The sequence below is a fragment of the Felis catus genome, chromosome C1 (assembly GCF_018350175.1).
Source record: "Felis catus isolate Fca126 chromosome C1, F.catus_Fca126_mat1.0, whole genome shotgun sequence".
Taxonomy (NCBI): domain Eukaryota; kingdom Metazoa; phylum Chordata; class Mammalia; order Carnivora; family Felidae; genus Felis; species Felis catus.
In genome coordinates, this window is record NC_058375.1 from 99,838,233 (window position 1) to 99,850,297 (window position 12,065).

Here is a 12,065-nt window from a genome sequence, read left to right on the forward strand (position 1 = left end):
TGAGAACCTTGAATCTGTGGGAAGGGATTCAGGGAGGAAAGAAGCCACCTCACAACAGGGAGGACTGTCCCCTCCCCATGGGAACATCCTTCCAAGCACACTGAAAACCACACAAAGGGAAATCAGGAACACTGGATTAACACCCAGCAGCAGGGGGCCTCCACCTCTGCTGTCCCCTCCTGGAGTCTCCAGAGGGGGCGGAGGCAAGAGTGTGGCACTGTCGGTTCCCCAGGGGGCTTTTCAAATGCCATCCTTCACTCTGATTGGCCAACAATGACCTCATTGTTCCCTCGGGCCTTAGAAAATCACTTCTGCCCTCTCCGCCCCTCCCTCCTTTCCCAGTTCTTTACTCCAGACTCCGACAGAGGACTTCCCTGGCTGTGTATTCCTCCCCTCAAGTTCAAAACTCCCATTGTCCTCGACCCTGAAGTTCCTGGGCTGGCTCATCCTGACTTCATTAGCCCCGCAGATTCACCCCCGGCTTTGCTCAGTCCTGTCTTCCCAGCGCTGCTAATGCAGAAGCGGCTCCCTTTCCAAACTGCCCCAGACACTCCCTCCCAGCTTGGTGAGTGCAGGACGGGGGGGGGGGGGGGGGGGGGGGGGGGGGGGGGGGGGGGGGGGGGGGGGGGGGGGGGGGGGATGGAGCTGGCCCCGGATGGGAACAAGAAAGGCCCTGCCCGCCACTCCGGGCCCAGCTGCCCAGGGGTCAGCCAAGAGTAGGAGGGGACAAGGGAGCCAGCCACCCCCACCCCCACCCCCAGCAGAGGCTAAAAACAGACCTGACCACCCCTGCAGTTTCCAGGGATCAGAACCCTCTTCCTCCTGCCCCATTCCTGCCGTCAGGAATGCCAGAACAGGAAGCCGCAAATCACACAGCCCTGTGTGGCTTCTCGCCCCGCCAGGGCCACTCGGGATGTTCGTCTTCATCTGATTTTGGCGGCGTGAACTGTCCTCCTCTCTTCGCCCACCTCCAAGCGGCCCGGACTTTGGGATGATGTACAGTCTGAGACCTCCGAAGGCGGGAACCCGGCCAAGGCCATAAACCTGGTTCAAAGTGCCGGCTGACCGTTTATGGCGAAGGGCAGACACCATTTCCTGGCCCTGGGCCTGTCCCCGCGTTGCAGAGCACCCCCACCTGCCGCTCTCCTCAACATGTTCACAGGCGTGTGGTGTTCAACGACACCTGGTAAGCAGACACGGTTCCTGGGCCCTGGGTTTTCACACGCCCGCCCGGGTCCTCTCACACCACGAGCTCACACGCCCAGGCCCTTATGTGCCGAGCTGTGGGCACCGAGGACAGGGTCACAGTAGGTACTTCAAGCCGTATCAGAGGTGGCCATCTGGAAGGGTAAGAGGGGCCTTGCCGGACGCCTTGTTTTGTCTCCTGGAGAAATGACATGCAAATGGACTCTGAGAGCAGCCTTGTGGGAAAAAGACCACAAAATAAGAGGGGCCGGAGAGAGAGGGGGCAGGCGTTTACGGTGCCGGCCGGCCGGATCGCACGCCAGGGTAACTGTAAGTGCTTTGCCAACATTGTCTAAACAAAAATGCCACATTTCTGCTTAAAAACAAGTCGCAGAACCTACCCTAACCCCCTCTGACTACAGGAAGCTGGTTTCCCTCCAACATTTCCCCCCCACGTGTCCCTGAGAACCCCCCTGGGAATTCTTCCAGGGTTGGCACAGTTACCTTGGCCAGCCGGCCCCCGCCCCTCAAGCTGGGTGCAATCCCCCAAGACAGCAAAACACCAGTCACACTTAGCAAGACTCCTGCCTAAAGCTGAGGCTGAGGGCATCGCAGCACATCCACAAAACTAGCATCAACCTCCACGCCAGGTGTAGGGGTCACGGAGCCCACGGGTGACCTGACTGGATGCCACGCTGCCCGCCTTCCAGCTGGCTTCACTCAGGAAGATGCCAACGCCACATCTGAGCTTGAAGCTGGTTATAGCCCACCCGAGCCCACCAACCCTCACCCTCACAAAGCCTTGGGCTCCCCCCCTTTAAAAAAAATTTTTTTTAACGTTTATTTCTGAGACAGAGACTGCGTGTGAGTGGGGGAAGGGTACAGACAGAGAGAGAGAATCCAAAACAAGCTTCAGGCTCTGAGCTGTCAGCACAGAGCCCGATCCGGGGCTTGAACCCGTGAACCAGGAGATCATGACATGACCGAAGTCAGACGTTCAACCAACTGAGCCACCCAGGTGCACCCCCCTTTGTTTTTAATGTTTATTTATTTTTGAGAGAGAGACAGAGCATGAACAGGGGAGGGGCAGAGAGAGAGGGAGACACAGAATCTGAAGCAGGCTCCAGGCTCCGAGCTGTCAGCACAGAGCCCGACGCGGGGCTCGAACCCACGAACTGTGAGATCATGACTTGAGTCAAAGTCGGCCGCTTAACCGACTGAGCCACCCAGGCGCCCCAAGGCTCCCCTTTTTCGGGCTCTGGGAAAGGAGACTCCGGCCATCCTGGCCTCCGGGCCCCTACAGCCTTCCCGTCCGCCCGACTGCAGCCACTGATTCCTGCAGCTGGCTGGACCTTCTTCCTCACCGACAAGTACACCAGCTCTGAAATGTCCCCTTCAAAAACCCCACCTCTGTCACGAAAAGGCGTGGAGCAACCTTAAATGCGTGTTACTAGGTGAAAGATGCACATCCGAAACGGCTGCCAGCCCTGTGACTTTCTTGGCGAGGCGAGGCTATGGACACCGCCTAAGATCAACGATTGGTGAGGGGCTGGGGGAGGAAGGACAAGGATGAACGGGCGCCCTGAGGATTTTTAGGGTATGATACCCTACGGATGGATGCGTGTCATTATGCATCGGTCCAAACCCGTACAATGTACCAACGGTGAAACCCAACGTAAGCCACGGACTTTGCGTGGTTGTGACGTCTGGTGCGGGCCCACGGTCCACCCACCGCAACAAACGTACCACTCTGGTGGGAGGCATTAGTGATGGGGGGCACTATGCAGGTGTGGGGGCAGGGTGTGTGTGGGAAATCTCTGTCCTTTCACCCAGGTTTGCTGTGGACCTAAAAACTAAAGTCTATGTAAAAACAAATCCCAACTAACTTCCTGTCCTTCCAGCCCACACGTTCTAGTGCTTTCTGGGCTACAACTGTTTGATGACACTGAGAGTGTCTCACTCTTCAGCAACCCTTCCAGTCTTCGCTTCGCGCCTCCTCCTCCTTTGATCCCAGGGCCCATCCTGATAAACAACCCCTTGCAAATCTCCCCCCACCCTTCCCTTGCTCATCCCTCTCCTGGCAACACCCTCCTTCCGGCCACCCCTCTGTAACTGCTTTCTCCCCACCTGTGCCCAAGCCACAGGATGTGCCCAGCGAAACTCTTCCACCAGCCTGGCCTGGGCACCTCCAAGTTCACGACCACAGGTGTTCAGAGCCGCCCAGCACGCCCAGTGCTTCCCACCGTCTGGGTAACTGCCTCACATCTTCTAGTTTCTTGACTCAGCCTTTCCACACTTTCTGCCTCGTATACGATCCTCAGGAGAGGTACTTCATGGAAAAAAATACAAACTTTTAACAGGAACGCTTTCATCCTTGCATCTCCAAATCTGGAGTCCTACCTGCTGTTCCACCAGCCTCCTCTTCTCCAAGCCAGCGGAGGGGGTTGAAGCACCCTTCCCTTCTCCATCCAAAGCCAGTCCATTGCCTTGAGGCCGAGACCCCTCATTCTCTCTCTCCTCTTCTGCGGGCTTCGCTCCTCCAGAGACCCCAACATCTCCTGTGTCATCAAGTTCCCCCTTCCCTAGGTCGTCCCTTTATAAACATACTTTTTATCCACTCCTCTTGAAAAAGAAAAGACACATTATAAGATGCTTAATACCACCAACCCTCAGGGAGGGAAATGCTCATCAAAATCACAATGGGATACTTCGCACCTGCTGGGATGGCTATGATCCAAAGGACAGAAAATAATAAGTGTTGGAGGGACGACTGGGTGGCTCAGTTGGTTGAGCATCTGACTCTGGATCTCAGCTCAGGTCTTCATCTCAGGGTCATGAGTTCAAGCCCTGCATTGGGCATGGAGCCTACTTTTAAAAAGAGAGAGAGGGGCGCCTGGGTGGCGCAGTCGGTTAAGCGTCCGACTTCAGCCAGGTCACGATCTCGCGGTCCGTGAGTTCGAGCCCCGCGTCGGGCTCTGGGCTGATGGCTCGGAGCCTGGAGCCTGTTTCCAATTCTGTGTCTCCCTCTCTCTCTGCCCCTCCCCCGTTCATGCTCTGTCTCTCTCTGTCCCCAAAATAAATAAACGTTGAAAAAAAAAATAAAAAAAAAACATGCTTTAAAAAAAATAAATAAATAAAAATAAAGAGAGAGAGAGAGGAAAAAATATAAGTGTTGGAGAGGATGTGGGAAATTGGAACCCTCCCACCCAATGAGTGGGAATGTAAAATGGTGCAGCCCCTTTGGAAAACAGTCGGGCAGTACCTCAAAAAGCTAAACATAGAGTTACCATGTGACCCAGCTACCCCAGCAAAATGAAAACACATGTCCACACAAAAATCTGTACAAGGATCTCCTAGCAGCATTATTCAGAATGGCCGAAAGAGTGGAAACGGCCCAAATGTCCACGAACGGATGAATGGCTAAATAAAATGTGGTCTGTTCGTACCATGAATACTATTTGGCAATAAAAGAAATAAACTACCAATACATGCTCCAACGTGGATGAAACTTGAAGATCACGGCCAGTACGTAAAAACCAGACACAAAAGGCCACATATCGTTCCATTCATATGACATGCCTTAATAGGCAAATATGTAGAGAAAGAAAGAAGATTCGTGGTTGCCTAGGGATGAAGGAGTTGGGAAAGTGTGTGGTGACGGCTAGTGGGAACAGAATTTCTTTTGGGGGTCATGAGAACGTTCCAAAGTTGACTGTGGACGTGGTTGCACAACTCTGTGAAAATACTAAAAACCACTGAGCTGTATACTTCACACCAGTGAACGGTAGGATGTGTGAATTATATCTCAGAAAGCTACCGAAGCACAGATAAAATCCTGAACCTTCAACCCTCGCCCCCATCTGCTGCCCCATTTTCTGCTCCCCTTCACAGCGAAACCTTTTGGAAAAATTGTTTTTACCCGCTATCTCTACTTTCTCACCTCCATCCATCATTTATCGTGTCCATCACGGTCACTACTTATCATTATTGTTGTTGTTACAAGCTTGCTATTTATGTTGGGGCCACTGGTGCAAGGACTTGGGCCACTTCTGCTCCATGGCTTGTGACCGTCATCTGTGGCGAGAGCAAGGTCCCTCTGCATTTTCTTTTGTTTTCTTCCCTCCACCACCGATCTGGACTCTCCTTTCCTGCCCTGCCCCAGATGCACACGCTCAAGTACACTTTTGTCTGCATTTGCACACCTTTTGCAAGAACGGTGGTACCGTTTTGTGTCTGTGGGTTTTTCGTGTGCACAAATAGCTCAGTGCTAGCCCCTTCTCGCTGAGACCGCAAGCACACGGGGGAGAGTGTGGTCTGGAAACCCAGCTCTGCCTCTTACCACTTGATGCAAGTGATTTAATCTTCACTGCTCCCACCCCATGACTGTAAAATAAAGACTCGTGGCACAAACACTCACAAATATATACTGAGGGACTTCTATGTGCCAGGCACAGTTCCAGACGCAAATCCCTGCCCTCATGAAGCTTGTATCTAGCATTGCTGTAAAGATGAAATAAATTAGGGGCGCCTGGGTGGCTCAGTCCACTAAGTGTCTGACTTCGGCTCAGGTCAGGATCTCGCCATCCCCGAGTTGGAGCCCCACGTCGGGCTCTGTGCTGATAGCTCAGCCTGGAGCCTGCTTTGGAATCTGTGACTCCCTCTTTCTCTGTCCCTGGCCCACTCACGCTATGCCTGGGTCTCAAAAAATAAATACATGTCAAAAAAAAATTCTTTTAAGATGAAATAAATTAGAACATGGAAGATCCTATGTGTATCATATTTTCTTTTTTTGTTTACTTAACATCCTGTATGAAAATATCTGTGTATTCGTTGGACATATATTTCCACCTTTCCTATTACTGTGGGCAGTGCCCCATGGTTGCATCTCTCACACTTTATCTGCTTATTCTCCGGTAAGAGAAATGTGGATTGTATGAGAAGACTCAGAGACAAGTGTATTCAGAACAGAAAATCAGGAGTTTATATGCAAAGAAGCGCAAAAGAGTCAGCTTTGAGAACAAATGGTTTTGCAAATAAAAACCACAACAGGTATTTAAAGCTACAAAGTTACCAGTGCTAACCAAGCTTTCACTCATCTGTTCATGGGAGGAAAAGAACATTTGTTATTTTCGTAAGACTTTCCTCTCCGTGGAGGTGATCGCCAGCTTCAGACACCAGCATTGCCAAAGTGAAGACTAAAGTTGTTACCTTTAGTCGGTAACATATGGGATACGCTTAAGGCTTTCAGTTAGCTTGGGGAACAGAAGCAAAGATAAACGTGTCATTTGCTATAGCAGTTCTTACTGAGGTTTATCTCCGCGTATGAAGTGTCCTGTTCTGAGACAGTGCAGTCTGGTATACAGCAAATTATCTGAGGACAAAGAAGCAGTCTTGCAAGAAAATAAACAAAAAGGAAAATTAACTGATTAATTAATTAATCAATTCATTAGTTAAATGCCATCACAAGTGTTTGGTAAGACGGGCAGGGGCACCTGGGAGGCTCTGTCGGTTGACGGTCCAACTCTTGATTTCGGCTCAAGTCGTGATCTCAGGGTTCTGGGATCGAACCCCGAGTTGGACTCCATGCTGAGTGTGGAGGCTGCTTGAGATTCGCTCTCTCTCTCTCTCTCTCTCTCTCTCTCTCTCTCTCTCTCTCCCTCTGCCCCTCCCCCACTCATGCTTGCGCTCGCTCTCTCAAATAAAAACTTTTTTAGAAAGGGGCAGAGTGGGGCGCCTGGGTGGCGCAGTCGGTTAAGCGTCCGACTTCAGCCAGGTCATGATCTCGTGGTCCGTGAGTTCGAGCCCCACGTCAGGCTCTGGGCTGATGGCTCAGAGCCTGGAGCCTGTTTCCGATTCTGTGTCTCCCTCTCTCTCTGCCCCTCCCCCGTTCGTGCTCTGTCTCTCTCTGTCCCAAAAATAAATAAACGTTGAAAAAAAAATTAAAAAAAAGAAAAAAGAAAAAAAAAAAAAAAGAAAGGGGCAGAGAGAGATTTGATACACAGACTGGAGAGGAGAAGACAACGGGCCCACAGAGGCAGAGACTGAGGAATGTAGATCTAGAATTTCTATTACTCCCCGAGAAGGAGTTCTAGAAGGAGAGAGGCATTGTAAAGCAAAGAATAGTACAACAAAATCTCCTAGAGCTGAGGAAAGAAAAATATCTTAAATCGAATGGGCCCTTGAACACATGCACGCTAAAAGTGAATAATAATAAAAGACTCTGCCCTGTACACAGTATGGTGAAATTTCAGAACAAAAGACAAAAATATAGTAATTTGAAAATATGCCATGGAGCTAAAACACTTCACCTAGAAAGATTAAATTTCTGATTCTCATTCGTTCTCACTGATAACATTGTAGACAAGAAGGCAGGCCTTGGTGTTCAAGGCCTGAGTTCCAATTCTGCTGGTACCACCTACCGGCTGGTGGGAGCCCTAGCACAGAACCGAGGACCTAAGAGTCCGTTCAGGCCACAGTTCAACATTCAGTCCACTCAGAGGCCAGTGGTTCAAAAATGGGTAGGTTAGCAAGCCTCGTAAGTAAGTTTCCTTACTGTTAGTTCTGGCAAGCCATACCTCTATAACATCCTACATGGCCGTCATCCCTGAGAGCGAGTAAGGGCAGCATAAGAAATACAGGAAGTCCAAGGTGTCCTTGTAAACCATGAGTGACAAACCAGAGAACGGGGATCTGATCTGGTACGAAGACCTGCCCTGTGTTGCTCAGGAAGTGAAAAGAAATTAAAAATCACAATGTTCATAGTAACCCCGATTTCCCACTTAAGGAAATCTGTCAGTACTGGGACCACGTTCCGACGCGACAATGGCAACAACGATGAAAAGAAGCAGTTTTGCTTCCAAATTGTTGCCACAACATTATGATGTCCATTCCCACGCCTGCCCCTCGCGGACATGAGTTTCTGTGCATGGCAACTATCTAGTAATACATTTAAAAGGAGCGGAGAGGAAGCAGGACGAATACAACAGAATATATTATAAAATTGAACAGAATAAATGTTCCAATGAAAACCAAAGCTTTCCAGGTTTACATTTTTTTTTAACGTTTATGTATTTTGAAGGAGAGAGAGAGCATGAGTGGGGGAGGGACAGCGAGAGAGGGAGACCCAGAATCCGAAGCAGGCTCCAGGCTCTGAGCTGTCAGCACAGAATCCAACACGGGGCTAGAACTCACAAGCCATGAGATCATGACCTGAGCCGAAGTTGGATGCTTAACAGACTGAGCCACCCAGGCACCCCAAGATTGTCAGGTTTAATAAAGTATTTTGGATGAGCTGCCTAAACATTAGGCTACAGAAAATCTGAAAGGAAAAAGAGAAGAAATATGCTATTTGAAAACTAAGCAAAAGAACGTTTGTATTGCCGCATTAAAATCACACAAAGAAGATATTACAGCAAAAGCCATTACTAGCTACAAAGATGTACTCTTCACGGTGGTAAAATATTCAATCTACCAGGAAGATCTAAAATTTTAAGTCTGCATGCAGCTATGAAATAGCCTCAAAAGTGTAGAAGTAAAAACTGCCAAATGTAAAAGAAGAAATAGACAAATTCCCCAATGATAGAGATTTTAATACACCCTATCTCAGTATTGACAGAACAAGCAGATTAAAAACATAAAAAGGGTTTAGAATATACGAAAAAAAAACAGTATCAGCAAAACTGACCTAATTAACATGAGAGAGTACTGCACCCAACATCTGTAGGATACACATTCTTTTTAATTGCACGTGAAATATTTAGAAAAATTGACCATATGTTTGGCCATAAGACAAGTCTCAACAAGTTTCAATGAAATGAAATCTTGCAGAAAGCATTCTTCAGCCACAGTGAAATTTAGCTAAAAGTCAGAAACAAAATTATAGCATATATATATATATATATATATACACACACGTATATATGTATACATATGTATATATACATATACGTATATATGCGCATATATGTATACATATACATATGTGTATATATGTATATATATACATATACATATATATGCATATATGTATACATATACATATGTGTGTATATATACATATATATGTATATATATACATATACGTATATATATGCATATATGTATACATATACATATGTGTGTATATATATATACATATACGTATATATGCGCATATATGTATACATATACGTGTGTGTGTGTATATATATATATATATATACATGTTCTCCAAATGTTTGAAAATTAAGTGATTTCCTTCTAACTAACCTATGGATAAAATATGATGTCACCAATGGAAAATATAAAATATTTAGAACAATAATGAAAATAGTACACATCAGAATTTGTGTGATGAAATTAATGCTATTCTTAGGAAGGTATAATTCCTTTTTGTTTTTCAATGTTTATTTGAGAGGGAGAGAGAGAGCATGCACACACACAGGGGAGGGGCAGAGAGAGAGGGCAGGACAGAGGATCTGTCCCCAAGAGGATCCCCAGAGGATCTTGCTAGGGGTCAAGCCCCAAGCAAGGCTTGACCTCATAAACTGTGAGATCATAATCTGAGCCGAAGTCAGACACTTAATAGACTGAGCCACCCAGCCTCCCTGGGGATGTATAATTCTTAATGCACCCATTAGAAAAGAAGAAAGTCTAGCACTCACCCCAAGAAAGCAAATTGATCCCCAAGAAAGTAAATAAGATAATAAAGACAAGAGCAGAATTGTATGAAATATAAGATAAACATATAATAGATATAATCAATATAGTCAAAGGTCAGTTATTCGAAAAGATTAATAAAATGTTAGATCATTGGCAAGACTGATTTTTTTTTTTTAACACAGAAGAGGGAACCAATGCCCTGACCTCACACTCTTCTTTTCTCTAACCTCCAGTGGGGCTTATCTTTTTAATTCAAACATTAGAGAGATGATAAGGCATTAGGAACAACTTTATGCCAATTAATTTAAAAATTTTGATGAAATAAATTCCCCCAAAATACGATTTACAAAAAGGAAAAAAAAAGAAATCTTAATAATCATTAACTATGATAGAAATTGAAGCCATAATGAAAAAGCTTCCTCCCCGCCCCCCCCCAAAAAAAAAAAAGAAATTCCAGGGATGCCTGGCTGGCTCAGTTGGAAGAATGTGTGACTCTTGAAGTCAGGGTCATGAGTTCAAGCCCTGCATTGGGTGTGGAGATCACATACATACATACAATACATATATACATATATTAAAAAATTCTCCAGGTCCAGATGACTTCACTAGCAAATTTTACCAACCACTTAAAAAATAATAATATCAATGTTACATATACTCTTTCAGAGAATAGTAAATCAGGGGGATATCTCCCCAACTCATTTTGTGAGGCAGATATAACCTTGACTTTAAGGTTGTCTCTCTAGTTCATAACAAGAAAGGAAAATATTAGGCCAATCTCACTTATGAACACAGATGTAAAAATCTTAAACAAAATATTAGCAAGCCAAATCCAGCAGTGTATAAAAAAGGATACCACATCATGACCAAGTTGGGTTTATTCAGGAATGCAAATTGGTTTAGTTTTCAAAAATTAATAAATATAATCAACACAGAAAATAGGAAAAATTATATGAATTCTTCATTTGATTAAATTGAACATACATGTGTAATTAAAAAAGAACCCAAGGCACCTGGGCGTCTCAATTGGTTAAAAAAAAAATTTTTTTTTAACGTTTATTTATTTTTGAGACAGAGCATGAGTGGGGGAGGGGCAGAGAGAGAGGGAGACACAGAATCCGAAACAGGCTCCAGGCTCTGAGCTGTCAGCACAGAGCCCGACGCGGGGCTCAAACCCACAAACCATGACATCATGACCTGAGCCGAAGTCGGCCGCTTAACCGACTGAGCCACCCAGGCGCCCCTCAATTGGTTAAAGCATCCAACCTCGGCTCAGGTCATGATCTCATGGTTGGTGGGCTTGAGCCCCATGTTGGGCTCTGTGCCCGACCACTCAGAGCCCGGAACCTGCTTGGGATCCTGTGTCTCCCTCTCTCTTTGTGTCCCTCCCCAGCTCGCGCTCTGTGTCTGTTTCTCTCTCAAAAATAAATAAACATTAAAAAAAATTTTTTTTAACTATTTCACACACACACAAGTGCGCACACACACACGCGCGCGCACATTATCCTAAGTGGAGTGTGTTAAGTATGCCACCCCTTTCCCTTTGGGGTTCTGTCCTACACATCACTCAACCTCATTACTGAAAAGTGAAATGGAAATTAAAACCTCTAGGAAGTACCACTTCAGACCCACGTGAATAGCTAGAGTAAAAAGACTGACAAAACTAAGTGTCAGCAAGGGTGGAAAAAGCAGGGACTCTCATACTTTGCTGTTAATGTGGAAATTAGCATAATCACTTTGGAAAACAGATTGACTTGATCTAGCAAACTTGCACAGGAACCCAGCAATCTCATTCCAAGGCACATACCCTGGAGCACGGTTCTCAGACTTTGCTCCAAAATTAGCACACCTGGAGGGCTTGTTAAACACAGATTGCTAGAAGCCTGGCTGGCTCAGTCAGTAGAGGATGCGACTTTTTTTTTTTTTTTTTAGTGATTTATTTATGTTTGAGAGAGAGACAGAGAGTGAGTGGGAGAGGGGCAGAGAGAGGGAGACACAGAATCTGAAGCAGGCTCCAGGCTCTGAGCTGTCAGCACAGAGCCCGACGTGGGGCTCAAACTCACCAACTGTGAGATCATGACCTGAGCTGAAGTCGGACGCTGAACCAACTGAGCCATCCAGGCGCCCCAAGAGCATGCGACTCGATCTCGGGGTAGTAATGAGCCACATGTTGGGTGGCTCAGTTTTTATTACTTAAAAATAAAATCTTCAAAAAAAAAAACACCCACAGATTGCTAGAC

At 46.6% G+C, this 12,065-nt stretch overlaps 1 long non-coding RNA gene across 1 annotated transcript; it reads right to left on the reverse strand.

Annotated features, from left to right (window-relative positions):
- Window positions 1–659: 659 nt before the first annotated feature.
- LOC123379023 lies at window positions 660–4,043 on the reverse strand. Its single transcript, XR_006582929.1, has 3 exons — window positions 3,901–4,043; window positions 3,586–3,807; window positions 660–1,384 (listed from the first exon to the last, which is right to left on the reverse strand). It is a non-coding gene; the product is annotated as an uncharacterized LOC123379023 (long non-coding RNA).
- Between the last annotated feature and the right edge of the window lie 8,022 nt (window positions 4,044–12,065).